Source organism: Dipodomys spectabilis, unplaced genomic scaffold (genome assembly GCF_019054845.1).
Source record: "Dipodomys spectabilis isolate Male_0828 unplaced genomic scaffold, ASM1905484v1 ptg000806l, whole genome shotgun sequence".
NCBI classification, from domain to species: Eukaryota; Metazoa; Chordata; class Mammalia; order Rodentia; family Heteromyidae; genus Dipodomys; species Dipodomys spectabilis.
The window spans coordinates 453,971-472,639 of NW_024871483.1; the positions used below are offsets into that span (position 1 = coordinate 453,971).

Here is an 18,669-nt window from a genome sequence, read left to right on the forward strand (position 1 = left end):
TCCGGCTTTTTTCTTTTTGCTTATGTGATGCTGAGGAATTGAACACAGGGCCTCAGGCATGCCAGGCAAGCACTCTACCCCTGAGCCAACTTCCCAGCCTGATGAAGATACTCTTAAATTTATTTTTTTTTCTAAAATATATCAGAAGCCTGTAAGTATTCCTCAATACATCTTGTATTCCCACAACTTATGCAATCCCTTCCTTTGATACAAAAGTCCTTCCTCTAATTAATATTAGCTAACTCCAATAGTATAGTATAAATAATTACTCAGGTTGAGGAGAGAAAGTTGTTCTATAAGTGAAATAAATACTTAGTTTTCTCAAATTTTATCATTTTTTAACCTCTGAAAAACTCTAGAGATCCTAACTAAAAGCAGCTTTCATTTACACACACGAGAAAAGAGGTTAATTAATCTATTATACACCAAGAACAATGATCGTCTGAGAGAAAAAACCATGGCATTTATAATTATGGCTGTTATTATTATTTTAAGAACTTTTGTATCCCTTTTTATCCAAAGAAAAAAATTAGATACTATTCTTAAACAGACCAAGTTTCATTACCAAGAAAGCTAAAAGAAAACCTAAATAATGTGAGAAAATAACTATATGTTATAGATTTTAACCTCAGAGAATATATGAAGAACTCCTTAATCAAGTAACACAAAAGGAAATTCACTTTAAAATAGTTGTGGAACTTGAACAAACATTTCTTCAAAGCAGAGAGATAAATCACCACTAAGCAACCCCAATGTTGCTAGGAAAATGCCATCAAAATCACAGGAAGATACTGCTTCATGCCTTCTACAATGATTGTGACTTTTAAAAAAATACAGAAAATGGGCTGGGAATGTGGCTTAGTTGTAGAGTGCTTGCCTAGCATGCATGAAGCCCTGGGTTCAATTCCTCAGTACCACATAAACTGAAAGAGCTGGAACTGATGCTGTTGCTAAAGTGGTAGAGCAAAAGAAGCTCAGGAAGAGTGCCCAGACCCTGAGTTCAAGCCCCAGGACTAGGAGAAAAGAGGAGGAGTTGAACTCTTTGGCACAGCTAAGCTAATGAGAATGCAGAATGTTACAACCACATAGAAAACAGGTTGGTGAATCTTCAAAGAGTCTAACATAGAATTACAATATGACTCAACAATTCTATTTGTAAAGATACAAACAAACAATGGACAATAGAACTTACATGGATGCCAGTTTTCATTATAGCCTTATTTATAAATACTGGATAGAAACCTTCCTAATGTTCATTTATAGATGAATGAATAAACAAAATATGGCATCTCATAGTGTGGAAATTAATGTGCCACAAGAAATAAATGACACTCTGTACATGCTGTAACATGGACTGCACCAACCTTGAAAAACATTATAAAACTAAGTATTTCAAACCAGACACAAAAGCATAGCTCATGTAGGATTGTACTTATAAGAAATATCTAGAATATACAACAGAAACTGATAGCAGATTAGAGATTGTCCATAGTTAGAGGGAGGAAGAGATGAGTGACAATTTATCGATTAATGACGATACAGTTTCTGTTGGGTCTTCGTCCGTCCCACGAAAGACGGACGGGGTCTGAGGAAAGGTAAGTGCGGAGCTCACCTGTTCCCCAGCCTCCCTCAGCCCTGGAGACAATCAGACACAGGGGGGAGCCAAATCCAGCAGGTAGAAAACTCATTTATTAACAGAGAGCAGCCCTTTTTAAAGACAAAAAGGGCGGGTGGCATGGCAAGGGAGGAAGAAGAACCAATCACTGTCAAGGTCATACCCTATCATGCACCTCGGCCTTCACGGACTGGTTAGGCACTGATCGGAAGGTCAATTGGACTCTGCCCACTCTACTCTCTCCCAGCGCCATCTTTGCTGCCCATGTGCTCTACAGTTTCTGTTTGAAGCAATAAAAAATTTAAATACTGGTTATGGTTGCACAACACTATGAATATGAGCAATGTAACTTAAACACTTATATATTGGAAATTTGGTTATTTATAATTCACCACAATTTAAATGTCAAAACATGAAAATTAGTATTAAAGATGTGTTTCATGGGCTGATAAAAACCAAAATGACAGCTCAACATGAGTGGCTCATGCTTGTAATCCTTGCTACTCAGGAACCTGTGACCTGAGGATTACAATTTGCAGCTAATCCAGTCAGGACTTTTATCTCCAATTATATACAAAAAAAAAAAAAAAAAAACTAGAATTGTAGCTGTGACTCACATGGTAGAGAGCCAGCCTTGTGTGAAAAGGGCTAAGGGACTTGAGCTCAAGCCCCAGTACTAGCACAAAAGAACAAAAAAAACCCCCAAATGATAATGGTTGTTCTCAGCACTCAAGAAACCTACTAATTTTTTGTTCTTTATCAATGTTTCCCTAATGTTAGGATATGAAAACCACATCCAGGAACATTTAAAAATTCATCTTTCCTCAGCGTTTCCATAAATGCATGGCAAATCCCAGAATTGCTATACTGATTTCTATTACAGGCTTGTGACATCATGATTTCAAAACCGCACACGAGGGGCTAGGAATGCAGCTCAGTGGTAGTGTTCTTGTGAAGTGTGCACAAGATCCTGTGCTCCATCCCCACTACTTCTATGAAAAAACTCCAAATCACAACACACATACTCATAAACAAAAGTATTGTTTTAACTGATCATTTCCTATAAGAATGGCTTCTATTATTTCTTTGACTAATGTTTATCAAATCTGTGGCTCCTAAGAGAGACACAATTTACATTAATAGAGTTAACTGAAGTGATAATTTATGTGGAAGTTAGAAATTTCTCATAAACTCTAACGGAGAGCATTACATTTCAAGTGGTAATAGGGAATTTCTTTTGTATTGCAGAAACCAGTAACATTTAGAGGCACATCAAAGACCTTTTAAAAGAGAGTATGGGAAAGAATAACATGACCATTTAGGAATGCATCAATTTCTTTTTGAGACCATAAAATAATAATAATAATCAGAACCAATATTTTCTGGATTTTGAAGATTCTGTGCATTAGCACAATGAAAATATGAAGTTTTTATAAAATTTAAAACTCTTCATTCTAACAGATCACATACAGTTGGATTTAAAAGTTTCTCTTTCTTATTTGGTAAAAGAAAATGTTACATTTTGTCTGGCTTGCCCCACAGGATAAAAAAGAGCAAGAAAATCCAAGTATTCCAGCTGGTTGCTGGTGGCTCACACATGTTATCTTAGCTGAGGATGAGATCTGAGGATTGCAGTTGAAAGGCCAGGAAGAAAACTTCCTGAGAAATTTATCTCCAATTAACCACCAAAGAAAGCCAGAAATAGGGCTGTGGCTTACGTGGTAAAGTACTAGCCTTGAGCAGAAATGTTCAAGTACAGGACCCTAGCCCTGAGTTCATTCCCCAGGATTAGCAAAAACCCAACGAAACCAAACAAAAAATACCACCCAAGAGAAAACCCCCAAATATCCCCTTTATTCCAATCTTGCTTTCTCAGATATTAGTCAGCACTTGCCTGATAAATCCTGCCCCATATTGGTGAGCATTTTCCCCCTAGGAAAACTTGATCATTCTCCATCATGTAAAGTCTGAAGTGGATGAGAAAGAGAGGTGTTTGAGGCTTAAGCACTAATATTTCTTTTAGTATCTTTTTTCCAGTAGAAGGACAAATTGATGAAGTCTGTTATTACAATATCTCGAAGCTGGGATTCAGCTGAGCTGCATTCCTGAGTTCATAGAAGAAGTTACGTTATGCTGCTCAGTTCTACAAGAAGAGGTCCATGTTTTTATTTTCCATGCTACTTCAACACTTCAACCCTTGACATTCAGATAGACCACACACACACACATGCCTTAAAGGGCTTCTCTTCCACATTTTGCAAAAGATAACGTTGAGCATGTTAGGTTTAGGTATCCATTTCTGTTGTTGCCAGGGGTCAGCCTCGGATCACAATCCTCTACATACTCATCCTTCATAGATCAAATTATAATGTGTACCATTATCCCTGCTTGTTGGTTGATCTGGAAACTCACATTTTACCCAAGCTGGCTTCAAAATGCAATATTCTATACTACTTTCCAAAGTGGTTGAACAAGTTTATACTTCCACCAACAATGCAGTAAGGTTCCCTTCTGTCCACATCCCATTCAGCATCTGTTGTTAATAGAGTTCTTAATTATAGCCAATCTAACTGGGATGAGGTGGAATCTCTATGTTGTTTTGATTTGCATTTCTTTTATGGCTAGGGAGGTTGAGCATTTATTTCTTCATTGGCCATCCTTCTTTCCTCTTCCGAGAAATTTCTCTTTAATTCTTTAGCCCACTTATTTATTGAGCAGTTGTTTCTTTGAGGATTTGTTGTTGGGGGATTTAATTGAATTCCAGGTATATTGTAGATATGAGACACTTGTCCGTTGTATGGCTAGTGAAGATGTTCTCCCAATCAGTGGACTTCCTATTGATCTTGCCAGCTATGACCTTTGTCTTGCAGAAACTCTGCAATTTCATGCACTCCTATTTGTCCAACCTTTCTTTGATTTGTTGTGTTTCTGGATCTCTTTTACAAAAATTTCTGCCTGTGCCAAGGAGGACTAGGCTTTCTCCTTTTTTATCTTGTAATGTTTTCAGGGTGTCTGCTTTGACACCCAGGTCTTTGATCCATTTGGAGTTGATTCTGGTACAGGGTGATATATAAGGATCTAGCTTTAGTTTTCTATAAGTGATTAACGAATTTTGCCAGCACCATTTACTGAAGAGGCTGTCTTTCCTCTATTTTATTTTTTTAGCTCCCTTATCGAAGATTAGATGGCTATAGGTCATTTCTGGGTTCTCAATTCTATCCCATTAGTCCTGAAGTCTGTTCTTGTGCCAGTACCAAGCTGGTATCATTACTATGGCTTGGTAGTAAAGTTTGAAATTTGGTATTGATATTCCTCCAGCACTATTCTTTCTGTTAAGGATCGTGTTTGCTATTCGGGGTATTTTATCATTCCATATCAGCTACTTTGGAAAGTAGTATGGAGGTTCCTCAGAAGACTCCATATAGAGCTCCCCTATGACCCAGCAATACCACTTTTGGGCATTTACCCAAATGATCACAAACAAGGCCACACTAAAGCTACCATCACGACTACGTTTATTGCAGCATTATTTACCATAGCTAAGATATGGAACCAACTCAGCTGCCCCTTCATAGATGAATGGATCAAGAAAATGTGCTATATATACACAATGAAATTCTCTGCTTCCATCAGAAAGAATGGCCTTGCCCCATTTGTTAAGAAATGGAAAGGTTGGTACAAATTATATTAAGTGAAGTAAGTCAGACCCAAAGAAACATAGGTCCCATGGTTTCCCTTATTTGCAATAACCAGTATATGTCTGAGACAAGCAAAAACGGTCAGATAAATTGATGTTAGGCAAAATGAACCCTAAGATAAGGACTCAAATGTTTTTTTTTCTTTCTTGTGATTCTTTCTTTTTTTTGGGGGGGGGGGTCCGGTTGTGGGGCCTGAATTCTGGGCCTGGGCACTGTCCCTCAGCTCTTCAGCTCAGGGTTAGTGCTCTATCACTTGAGCCACAGCACCGTTTCTGGCTTTTTTCTTTTCGCTTATGTGGTGCTGGGGAATAGAACCCAGGGCCTCATGCATGCAAGCAAGTGATCTACCACTGAGCCACTTTCCCAGCCCCTTTCTTGTGATTTTTTCTAACATATTTATAAGATGATTTCTTTCTTGCTTTGTATGTCCCTCCCCCACAGTATAACCACTGTTTTCACTGTATTTGATGTTGGTATAATTTGTGGAGGGGAAGGGAATAAACAAATTGTTTAAATAGGTATACATGTGGATCCATTACAACAATGAGATGTACAAGACGTTATGTCGAAAAACGAACTTTACAACTTTAGTGTGGGACGGAGGGCGCATGTGGGGGAAGGGATGGGAACAAAGAAGGAGGCAACAATGCTTGATAAGAAATGTACTCATTACCTTGCTCATGTAATTGTAACCTCTCTATATGGTACTTTCACAATTAAAAAATGCAATCTTCCCTATCTCCACCTCCAGAATAGCTAGGATTATAAATATGCCACCGTGTTCAATGTAAAATTAACTCATTTTTTTGTTTGACTGAGGTTTGAACTCAGGGTGGCATTCTACCACTTCATCCATACACCAGCTCTTATCAAGTTTTTTATCTTTAGTTTATGAATCACTTAATTCACTCCAAGTATCAATTTCATTTTAATTTTAGGAATTATAGTTTATTTTTGTTTTCCTTAAAACATTTGTGACAAGGAAGGAATGTTCTGTTTGAAAAATAAAGATAGTTACCCTTTAAAATATTTACTCTATATTGAAGCTCTTGGAAGCCAAGATATGGCTCAAGTGGCAGAGCACCATCCTTGAGTAAAAACCAAGCAAGCATGTGAACAAGCCCCATTTTACCGCACACACACACACACACACACACACACACACAATAAAACACTTGGCATGAAATTTTAAGCTTTACAGGTATTAATAATTTTACTTCTCACAAAAATGATTGTGTTAACTAATACCTATAGTAGCACACGAAAAGTCACTAGAATTATATATACTATTTTATTTTCCAGATGAGGAAACTGAGTCATGGGAAAGGTCAGATGATATTTTAGAAGAGGAAGCCAGGAATTCTGTTTTAGAACCCACAGGACTTAACACACCATTTACACTATAATACTGTTTGATTTAGTGTATTAAAAATCCCCTTCTGTACATTGTTTTTACCACACCTCTGATGGACTTCCCGCTCATTGTATTGATTAAAATTTGACCACTTTCATTAACTCACTAAACATTTTTCCAGAGCTGCCCAGGCTTCTGAAAACACTAAGCTAAGAGATAATTTTGAGGGTCAAGTGACTTAAATCTGCAGAGATAGGTTTTTACGAATCTAATGAAGGTTAAGCTTATCCTCTTGGGAGCCCTTCAAGATCCTGGAAGTGGAAAAAGCTGTGGTCACCCAGTCAAAAATTTTGATACATTTTGAGACATATAAATTCAAATGGATAGAACTAGTATATTTTTTAACCCAATATCTCCTGTGTCATTTGGCATGCTTTCTTCCCTTTTTAATTATTTTTAGATAGTTGTACAAAGGAGTTTCAACTAAATGAGTCCCTTTACATGTACAGTGCATTTTGATCAGTTACTGCTTCCATCGTTCTCTCCTCCACCTATCCATTTCCTTGCCTATTTTCTAGTATGTCTGAGTTCCATTTCCACATCTGCACATTGACTATTATGACTATATTTGCCCACCATTCATCCCTCTATTTGTCTACTCACTTCTGCTTATTTCCCATCCCTCTCACTCATGTTTCAGCTCCTTAGTATTCTTTTTGTTAAACTATTGTTCAAAGTTGTACTAATTTATATTCCCACCAACAATTAAGGTTCCTTCTCCCCTCCTACTCCATTCTTGCCAGCATTTGTTGCTGTTTGTATTCTTGATGATGGCCATTATGTCTAGAATGAGATGGAATCTTGATTCTGTTTTGATTTGCATTTCTTTTTTGGCTAGAGGTCTTCTACAGGTTGTATTTTTAGGTTAGTAACCATGTCCTTTGCTGTGCAGAAGCTTTTTAGCTTGATACAATCCTATTTGCCAAGTCTCTTTTCTATTTTCTAAGTTCCTGGAGTTATATTTAGGGAGTTTCTGCCTATGTCAATACATTCTAATGTTTACTCTTTCCTGTAGTAAAGTTTCAATTCTTATATTGAGGTTTTTGATCCACTCTGAATTGATATTAATTTAAGGTGTGAGAGAGGTCATATATATGGACATTTGGTTTTCCCAGCACCATTTGTTGAAGAGGCTGTGTTTTCCCACCATACATTTTATCAGATAGCTGTGGGTTCTTGTATTCATTTCTTCGCCTTCTAGTCTGTTCCACTTCAGGTCTGTCATACTTTCTAGAGTGGCTAGGACTATTTTGAGATTAACTAAGGAGAATGTGAGTTGGAATTCATTTAGTTTGATTTTACAGAAGTCTCTTATAATCACATATTGAATACTTTATTTACTGATAGTCATTGTACTGTAGCAATAATTTTCATGGCACATTTTTAGTAGAAACATTGAGTAAAGCTGTTTAGTTGTTTAATCATTTGTTAATGAAGAGGAATTCATCACATAGATTGCCAGAATATTTTGGTTCTCTTTCTGATTTATATATATACACTTAAAATTGATGAAAGCAACATAATTGTTAGACACACAGGTTAATGAGTGTCTAAGTAAGTTGAAAATGATTTAAGGTTAGTCTCTGGACAAGAAAAAAATAAAAGGATCTGAGAATATAGAACTCACCTAGAAAAAACTTCTGAGAGAGGATTTCACAAAAAAGACAATTCAAAACTGAAAATATGGAAGAATGAAAATATAGTCAATTATATTGTATGAAAGTACGAACTATTTTTTATAAAATATATTAATAAAAAATTATCATTTTACAAAGGATTTATAGTATAACCTAAAATAGTAAAATACCTTTTCATTTCAAAGAATGAAAAAAAGACACCAAAGGAATATGGGATAACTGCAAAAGACGCTACATATGGATGATGGGAATATCATAAGGAGTAAAGGAAAAGAAATAGAAAAAGTATTTGAAATAATAATGACAGAACTTTCCCCAAATTAATGTCAGGTATGAGCTACACTTTCAGGAGAAACTCTGGAAACAGCAAGTTACCAGAATGAATTCTACAAACAACAATAAAGGCCCCCAAAAGAAGAAAAAATCCTCACACAAACAGTTATATGTGGTATGCTGTAATAGTTCATGGTTATAAATTAAAAATAGCCAAAAGGTCTAAGCATCTTGCAGAACTGTAGTACAATGACAGGTGATGACAAGTCCGTGGACACTTTCCTGATGTCTATGACAATCAGAGGAAACCCTTCCTTGACCCCATGAGAGCAGAACTTTCTAGAGGATTACGAGGTTCCTATGACAATGAGTCTGAAATACCTTATTTTCCCTGATGACAAAGTCATTACACTACTTATAAGCTATATGAATCTTAAAAATGAAGCTTAATCTTGCAAAATCTGCTTAAAGTGCATTTATGAAAGAAAGAACTGATAACTCAATATAAGAATAAGAAAATGGGAAGCATTCCTAAACTCTGAAAATGGAATTCTCAAAGTTAGTCAGCTGACTACTGACCATATACATGCCCTGGACCTGCTTCTATTTTCTACATTGTAACACTGCTAGTGGTTCATACCTGTAATTATAGCTACTCAAGAGGCTGAGATCCTAGGATGGCAGGTCAAAGAAGTCAGACTGGGCAGAAAAATACCAGAAAATCTTATCTCCAATTAACCAGCAAATAGCCAGAGGTATGTCTCAAGTGGTAGCATACTAGCCTCAAATCTCAAATAAATAGAGAGAGAATCCAAGGCCCCGAGTTCAAGTCTCAATTCTGGCACACAGAAAAACAAACTAAAAGAATACTGCTATGGAGGGGAGGGGAGCATAAAAATATAAAAAATAAAAAAGAATACTGCTAAAGGAAAGTTTTTGATTATTAGAAGGGGCTGAAGATTTATAATTTTATATTATATACGTATATAATATGTGCAGCTATAATTTAAAATATATAATCAATTTATACATGTAAGAGAGTCCAATCATGATATACATTATCTAATATGTTTTTCCTTTTTTTTACTTTATTTATTGTGTAAATACTGTACAGAGGGGTTATAATATATTTTTCTATGGACGAACAAAGACAAGAATTTCTTTTTTAGAAGCCAAACAAGTAAGAATATGAAGTGAAATACTTAAACTCTACTAAAAACAAAAATCACTAACCTGGAATTCTGAACCCATGAAAATATTCTTCATCAGTCAGATAAATATAATTGACATCTACATTAGAAGGGATTGTATTCAAGTTCACACATGAAAAAAAAAAGGTCACACATGAGCTTTCATTGAGACAGAGAAAATTCCAGGTCAGAAGATAAATGAAAACAATAGAAATAATATAATACCTGTTCTTGGACCAAATAGAATTAAACTTGAAATCCATAATATAAATTAATAATAGAAAGATACTTAAAGATTAAACACAGCTAGGTGTCCAGGGTACATATCTGTTGTCTTAGCTATGTGAAAGGCTGAGAGTAGGCAGATTGATGTTCCAGGCCAGCCGGGGTGGAAAACAAAAGTCTTCAAAACTTCATTTAATGGAATGAAGATGGTATACACCAGTCATCTCAGCTATGATGAAAATCCATATGGGAAGGGGGTGAGACACATCTCAGAAGTATATAACCAATGCTAAAAAGACTGGAGATATGGATCAGCAGTATGACACCTGACTAGCAAATGTGAGGGCCTGAGTCAAACTCCAGTGTCACCTAAACAAAGAAACGAACAAATATATCTCAAACTGTGAAATGCATCAGAAGTAGTGCTTTGAAAGAAACTTCTAGCACTGAATGCATACAGTAGGAGGTAGATCTCAAGTTATTAAACCAAGTTTCTATTTTAGTTAACTAGAAAAATTCCTGAGTTCAATCTCTAATACCACTACCACCACCCAGAAAAAATAAATGAAACTTGTAGAAAATCCATACACCGAAACCTGCAACGATAAATTCAAAAGTAATTCTTTGAAAAGATCAAGAAAATCAGTAAGATACTACTTAAGACGAGGATAAGATATATTAACAATATGAGAAATAAAAGAGATCTCTGATGATTTCAATGATGTTAAAGGATAATAAAGATAACAAAGGAATATAGGAATATTGTGAACAATCCTATGCCACAAATTTGATAATCTAAATGTAATAGACCAATTTCTTCCAAAATATCTGTCAAAACTTACACAAGAAGAAAATCAAGCAGGATAAGTCGGAATCAATTGAAAAAAAGTGAATAGCTAGGATTACAGGTGTGAGAACCAGAACCTGTCCATCTTAATGTATTTTTAATGACTTCAAGTCTATCAAGTTATCACAAAGACTGTGAAATCTTATTACTTATTTATCCTTTTTATACTAGGTGCTATTCTAGTTATTTTTCCATGTATTATTAACCTGTGTGATAGTTACATTAGGCTTTGGGGTCGGTATAACTACAAATTTTCCAGAAAGAAATGGATGCAAAGTAAATTGTTCAATTCTATGAGGCGGGTTAAATGGCAGACCGGGGGTTCAAACCAGAATTTGGTGCTTGTGCCTTAATGCAGTGTACTCCTCTCTGTGCCACTTCTGTGAGATAGAATGCATTTATAATTCCCTACCTGGATTTCTATTTCACTTTGAATTCTATAGCATTTGCTATGGGTTCCATAGCTTTGTTTTTATTTCCTCTGCTGTAATTTTAGGTCTTAGAAAGGGCAGTGATTATTTTTTTACTCTGTCCTATTGTTTCAGACTTTTAGACTACATATGGACCCAGCATTATGAAGCAATTTTCCACTGGTCTAGATAATTTAGCACACACTGCAAACTCTGAAAGCTTCAATTGGGAGATATGTCCAATTACTTTCCAATCTATTTTTATGTAATAATCAATTTTGAAAGCAAAACCCATATTCTGTTTGTAGGATTTGCATTTTGCTTAAAATAAAGTCCAATTTCTGAGATTCTCTAATAACCATTGTCGATTATCCAAAACCTTATCAAGTCAAATACTTGTCTCACTTCTTCGTCTACCAAAAAGAAACCTGGAGTTCCCCAATCTTAATATTTTGTGCCATTTCGAGCATAATAATGTAACAGGTCCGAAGGCCCTTTGTCTGAGGGGCACTATCATTTGGGCTCAGAGATTAACCAAAAGCAGTATAAAAGCTTGGCATCTCAGATTCCACTTTATATCCACCTACCAGACCAATGACTTACTGTATCCAGGTTCCAGCTGAGAAAACCTGAGATGATGAACTGCCTGGCTCTCTATGAGTACTGCCTTCCACCTCTCACCACATGAACACGTGTGTGACTGGTACTTTAAAATTATACATTTGTTGTTGGATGCTGGTGTCTCACACCTGTAATCCTAGCTACTCAGCAGGCTGAGACCTGAAGATCCTGATTCAAAGCCAGCCAAGGCAGGAAAGTCAGTGATATTTATCTCCAATTAGGTACCCCTGAAAAGCCCAAAGTGGAGCTGTGGCACAAGTGGTAGAGTGCTAGCTTGACTAAAAAAGCTAAAGGAGAGCATCCAGGCCCTGAGTTCAAGCCCTAAGAGTAGAACAAAAAACAAAACAACAAAAACAAAAAAATATGCATTTCTCTCCTGCCACTGCTTTTTCCTCCTCTATAAAGCTAAAGAAAATGTGTACTCAACTTGGGAGGGGGAAGGAAGGAGCTGGGGAGGTGGGGAGGGAAGGTATGGTAGAGGAAAAACAAAGGAGGAGGAAACAATGTTGGAAAGGAAATGTATTCATTACCTTAATCATGTAACTGTCCCGCTGTATTCTATTTTTACAATAAAAAACATAAAAAATAAGAAAATATATGCTCAGACTGGACCTATGGAACCAGGAGTATATTCCTGGACCGTGTAACAATGGGTTTCATCTATCAAAGTTAATGGACGTATCTTTGATGCTTATATTCATAAGCCATGTATTTTGGCATTTTGAATTTATGACAACTTTTTTTGCTAGCTTTGAGACTTGAACTCAGAGCCTTGCACTCTTGCTTGGATTCTTCTCTCAAGGCTGGTGATCTCCCACTTGAACCACAGCTCCACTTCTGACTTCTTGTGGGTTAATTGGAGATAAGAGTCTCTTGGATTTGCCTACCTAGGCTCACTTTGAACTGTGATCCTCAGATCGCAGCTTCCTGAGCAGCTTAGAATACAGGTCTGAGCCGCTGGCACCCTCCTATAACAAATATTTTTAACTTTTCAAAACCTCTGTGATCACCTGCCCTTGGAACAGGTAGCAGTACTCTGTTATATACCAATTTTCCTCCACAGCACCTAAGCAATCGTCCCAGAGAAATCTTCCCTTACCTCCTACTACCTTGTACCTAGACCCTTCTATAACCCCAATTTCTGTCTCTCTGCTCACACTGTCTTCATTTTTTCCACACTACTTACTGTCATCTAAAATAACAAGCTTAACTATAGGAAATTGTGATTCCCTTAGGGTAGAAGCTCTTGTTTGGTTTCTATGTTTACTTCCACATGGTCCAACATTAGAATAAGACATTTTATCTGCTTCATCAGTCACCTATCCCTACTTCCCTAAATCCAGTACCTGGCAGATATAATAAAATATAAACCATCTTTTCTATCTCAATCATTTCCTTCAATACTGAGTTAAGATAAAAAATCAGGATGATAATTTACAGCACTTCCACAGAGAAGGCCTTTGGGTGTGATTTCTCTACATGTCTAAAGATACACCTTTCTATACACACACACATAACCCTGATCCCAGCACACATTGTGAGCATGCCACAGCCATTGCTCTGTCATGGGATTGTAATATAAAGTCCATTTAATAGTATCATTACATAATTGATATTTTTGTGTTTCCCTGTGAGCATGGTACTTGTTAAATTTGTAGCAAATTTAACAAGCATCTCAGTGACAACCAAACCTCTACATTTTTTTTCCTGTGAAAGGTGCAATGGGGAATGATACCAGGCAGGCCTGTATCCTTATATTGATTGACTTAATCAATTTTATGATGGAATCATTATTTTGAACTTATTCTGCTAAACTGTAGTTGGTTTGACAGAAATGTGGCTATGTATTTTTTGAAAATGGAAGAGCTTTGTGGTGCTAGGTCCTCTCAGGAGCAAACCCACACGAAGGGATAGATTTTTCTTTTTCTTTTTTTTTAATTTAATTTTATTTTATTTGTGAACATACTGTACAGAGGGGTTACAATTACATGGGCAGAATAATGCGTACATTTCTTACCAAGCATTGCAACCTCCTCCTTTGTTTACCCTTCACATCCCTTCCCAGCCTCCCTCCTCACCCCCCCCAATCCCAAACCTACTCATTTCCCCACCCCTTCCCCTCTCCCCCCGCACCGACGTTGTAAAGCTCGTTTTGGACATGACAAATTGTACTTCTCATTGTTGCAACAGGTCCACCTGTATCCTTAAACAACTGGTTTTTCCCCATCTCCTCCACAAGTTATACTGACATCCAATATAGTGAAAGCAGGGGTTATACTGTGGGGGAGGGACATACAAAGCAACAAAGAGATAATCTTATAAATGCGTTAGAAACAGGTGCATGAAAGAAAAAACCATTAAAATACATATCTAAGGGTTCATTTTCCTGACATCACATTATCTGGCCTTTTCCGCTTGACTCATATATTGCAAATAAGGGAAACCATGGGACCTATGTTTCTTTGGGCCTGGATTACTTCACTTAATATAATTTTTTCCAATTCCTAAAAAATGGGGCAATGTCATTCTTTTTCATGGAGGCATAGAATTCCATTGTGTATATATACCACATTTTCTTGATCCATTCCTCTACTGAGGGGCATCTGGGTTGGTTCCATATCTTAGCTATGGTAAATAATGCTGCAATAAACATAGTTGTGCTGGTAGCTTTAGTGTGGTCTTGTTTGTAAACATTTGGGTAAATGCCCAAAAGTGGGATTGCTGGGTCATAGGGGAGTTCTATGTGAAGTCTTTTGAGGAACCTCCATACTGCTTTCCAAAGTGGTTGAACAAGTTTACATTCCCACCAACAATGAAGTAAGGTTCCTTTCTGTCCACATCCCCTCCAGCATCTGTTGTTGTTAGAGTTTTCGATTTTTGTCGTTCTAACTGGAGTGAGTTGATATCTCAATGTTGTTTTGATTTGCATTTCTTTTATGGCTAGGGATGTTGAACATTTTTTCATGTGCCTATTGGCCATACTTCTTTCTTCTTCAGAGAAGTTTCTCTTTAAGTCTTTCACCCACTTATTTATTGAGCAGTAGTTTCTTTGAGGATTTGTTGCTGGGGGGTTTAATTGTTTGAGTTCCAAGTATATTTTAGATATGAGACCCTTGTCCATTGTATGGTTAGTAAAGATCTTCTCCCAATCCGTGGGCTTTCTATTGATCTTGCTAGCTATGTCATTTGCCATGCAGAAGCTCTGTAACTTCATGCAATCCCATTTGTCCAACCTTTCTTTGATTTGTTGTGTTTCCAGGTCTCTATTCAGAAAATTTCGGCCTGAGCCAAGGAGACCTAAGGTTTCTCAAATTCCATCCTGTAATGTTTTCAGAGTGTCTGCTTTAAGTTCAAGGTCTTTGATCAATTTGGAGTTGATTCTGGTGCAGGGTGATATATAAGGATCTAGCTTTAGTTTTCGACATGTAGTTAACCAATTTTGCCAGCACCATTTACTGAAGAGGCTGTCTTTCTTCCATTCTACTGTTTTAGCTCCCTTATCGAAGATTAGATGGCTATAGGTCTGTAGGTTCATTTCTGGGTTTTCAATTCTATTCCATTGGTCCTGAGGTCTGTTCTTATGCCAATACCAAGCTGTTTTGATTACTATGGCTTTATAGTAGAGTTTGAAATTTGGTATTGATATTCCTCCAGCAGTGTTCTTTCCGTTGAGGAGCGTTTTGCTATTCGGGGTCTTTTATTGTTACATATGAATTTTTGGATTACCTCTTCTATTTCCTTGAAGAATGAGGGTGGAATTTTGATAGGAATTGCGTTGCATTTGTAGATAGCCTTTGGAAGTATTGCCATTTTCACGATGTTAATCTTTCCAATCCAGGAGCATGGGAGGTTTTGTCATTTTTAAAGTTCTGTGTTGATTTCCTTTTTCAAGATTTTAAAGTTTTCATCATAGAGGTCCTTCACTTCTTTGCTTAAGTTAAGTCCTACGTATTTTATTTTTTGTGGGGCTATTAAAAATGGAATTGCTTTGCTAATTTCAGCCACACTTTTCTCATTGTTGGCATACAGAAAAGCCATTGATTTTGGGGGGTTAATTTTATAACCTGCTACTTTGCCAAAGTTTTGAATCAGCTTGAGTAATTTGGGAGTGGAGTCTATGGGATTCTTTAAATAAAAGATCATGTCCTCTGCAAAGAGGGAGAGTTTTATTTCTCATTTCCCTATTTGGATCCCCTTTATGTCTGCATCTTGTCTTATTGCTGTAGCTAGGCATTCTATTATTAGGTGGGAATGAAGTGGAAATTATAAGAGGAAAAAAAAGTCACTGGAAAACAATTTTTTTTCAAAAAAGGCGAAAATTAAAAATTGAAAAGTTTTAGAAAAGAAAAAAAAATTATATATATAAGATACCAAAAAAAAAAAAATAGAGGAAGAAGAAAAAAAAAAGTTCTTTGATTTTTTTTTTTTTATTTTTTCGGGAGGAGTCGGAAGAATCCTGTATCTCCCTTGTGTCTGTAACCTACCTCTTGTTGGAGTCTCTGGTCTGCTTGAGGTCCTGTGGCTTGATTGGTTTCTTAAGTCAGTTTGTTCGAACAGGCAGAAAAATGCTCTGCTTTACCCAAGATTTTGAGATTCCTCCTCCCAGGTTAGTTTAATGGTACGGTGATCTGCTTTGAGAATCACAAAAGAGGGGGATGCAGTGATGAGGCTAGTTTCTGGGTAGAGTTGAGGCCTTCCAACAAACAGTAGCTTTTCCCTGGGGCTATTTTGTGAAAAACTCACAGAGCCCAGCCTGGAGCCATTCTCAGGGTTTCTGTTTTTCAATTGATTGTGGAGGCTGCTAGAGGGAGAGGCAGCCTCTGGCTCTGGTTACCCAGTGAGGAAAGCCTGTCCTATGGCTGGCGCCTGAGCTGGTGACTTCCCTGGATGGAGCTGAGTCTGGCAGGTCACTTCGCTGTTAAGTTCTTGTGACCTGCTAAATGACTCGTTTTATTCCAAGGCCTGAGCTGGAGCTAGCAGCTCCTCCGAGCTTTATCGGTATCCAAGATGGAGATCACTGGTGCTGGGGGGGAGGGTTGACCTTCCCTCCTCTGCTCCCTGAGAAGGATTGAGGACGTCAGGCTTCTACTCATGCCAAGTCTTGGTTCCTGGGTCGTCTCTGGTCTGCATACTGCAGGATGAAGATGTCCACTCCTTGTCGGTTCTTGCAGGTGTTGAGTAGAATCTGCTCACCCGCTGGGTCTGGCTCCTCCATCCCGGACTCTCTGTGGCTCAGGTATGGGTGCCCTGTGGTCGCCGCTGTGACCCTGCTGCTGGCAAGCGCTCAGATGTGTCTCCTTGCCTTGGCTTCCCCTTTCTTGCCTAACTCTCTTTCCTGTGATGGCACACTTGGTGTGATTCTCTGGCTTAGGACTGTTCACTGGAACTCTAAAATTGCTTTCTATGCGAGAGCTTGTTCAAATTCCAGCTTCTCCTCCGCCATTTTCCCGGAACTCTCAGGGATAGATTTTTCTATATTTCTTGCTCAAAAATCTATTTTGTAAATATTTCTAATTGTGGATTATTTTTTGCAAGTCCTAACTCTTGAACTCAAGTCCTGTGCAATGTCCCTGAGCTTCTATTGCTCAAGGATAGCACTCTACCACTTGAGCCACAGCAACACTTCTGGCCTTCAATTAGGAATTGAACCCAGAACTTCATGCAAGCATTCTACCACTAAGCCACATTCCCAGCCTATGGGTTGTGTGTGTGTGTGTGTGTGTGTGTGTGTGTGTGTGTGTGTGTGTGTATTGTTCTGGGCTTGAACTCAGGGACTGAACTATCCCTGAACTTTTGTGCTCAAGGCTACTGCTATATCACTTGATAGCTCCACTCCAGGGTTTTGGTGACTAATTGGAAATAACAATCACACCAACTTTCTTGTTCAGGCTCGCTTCAAACCATGATCCTCAGATCTCATCCTCCTGAGTAGCTAGAATTACAGGCATTGGAAATCTAATTCTGTTTGTTTTATTTTTGCTTGCAAATAAACCTATGCACATTAAATTTCAAACTTTACACTGGAATATTTTTTGTATGTCTGATGAATAGTGATATTTCTATTGCCATGTTCATCAGAAAAATATGAATAATTTCTGAAATTGGGTCATTATTTCTGTAGTCAATAACAGTGTGGCAACAAGTCCAGTCTCCGGCAAATGATTTAAAAATTTATTCTCTGAGATCAATTCATCTTTTTAAGTTTGTACCTATCTTCAGTGATCTTAAGCATCACTTAAGGAATAATAATAGGAAGTACTAGTTTGGGGACTAAAATAACTGCTCTTGCATTTTACATTAATGAAATGTACCTGAGAAAAATTAAGTTTTTAATTACCTTTTCTCTGAAATTTCCAAACTACCAACAGATTATTTGATAACCTGAAGTTAGTAGTGACTCTGGGGAGGAAGGACCTTGATTTGCAGCATTTGCCAAATTTTGTGCTGTAAGTACTCCCATAATGGGCTATTTTAAGCTATTCAAAAGTTAAGCCATTTTAAATTTCTAAGTACTTTGTCACGGATTTTTGTAAAGTCAAAGATGCATTAGCCTTCCAGCTGACTATTATACTATGAAACTCCTCTTCAAAAACATTGGCCAAGATAGAAAAATAACAGTTACTCTGTCATTTCAGAACTAAAATATGTGGCTTAGATGGTAACAGTTCCTTCAGTGCAGTTTACTCTATGGTTAACAGGTGGCTTATTGGCTTCAACTGTTGATAATCAAGCACTGATC

At 37.3% G+C, this 18,669-nt stretch overlaps 1 pseudogene; it reads right to left on the bottom strand.

The window, feature by feature from the left end:
- LOC122102596 overlaps window positions 1-18,669 on the bottom strand; it is a 136,573-nt pseudogene that overhangs the window by 3,865 nt on the left and 114,039 nt on the right.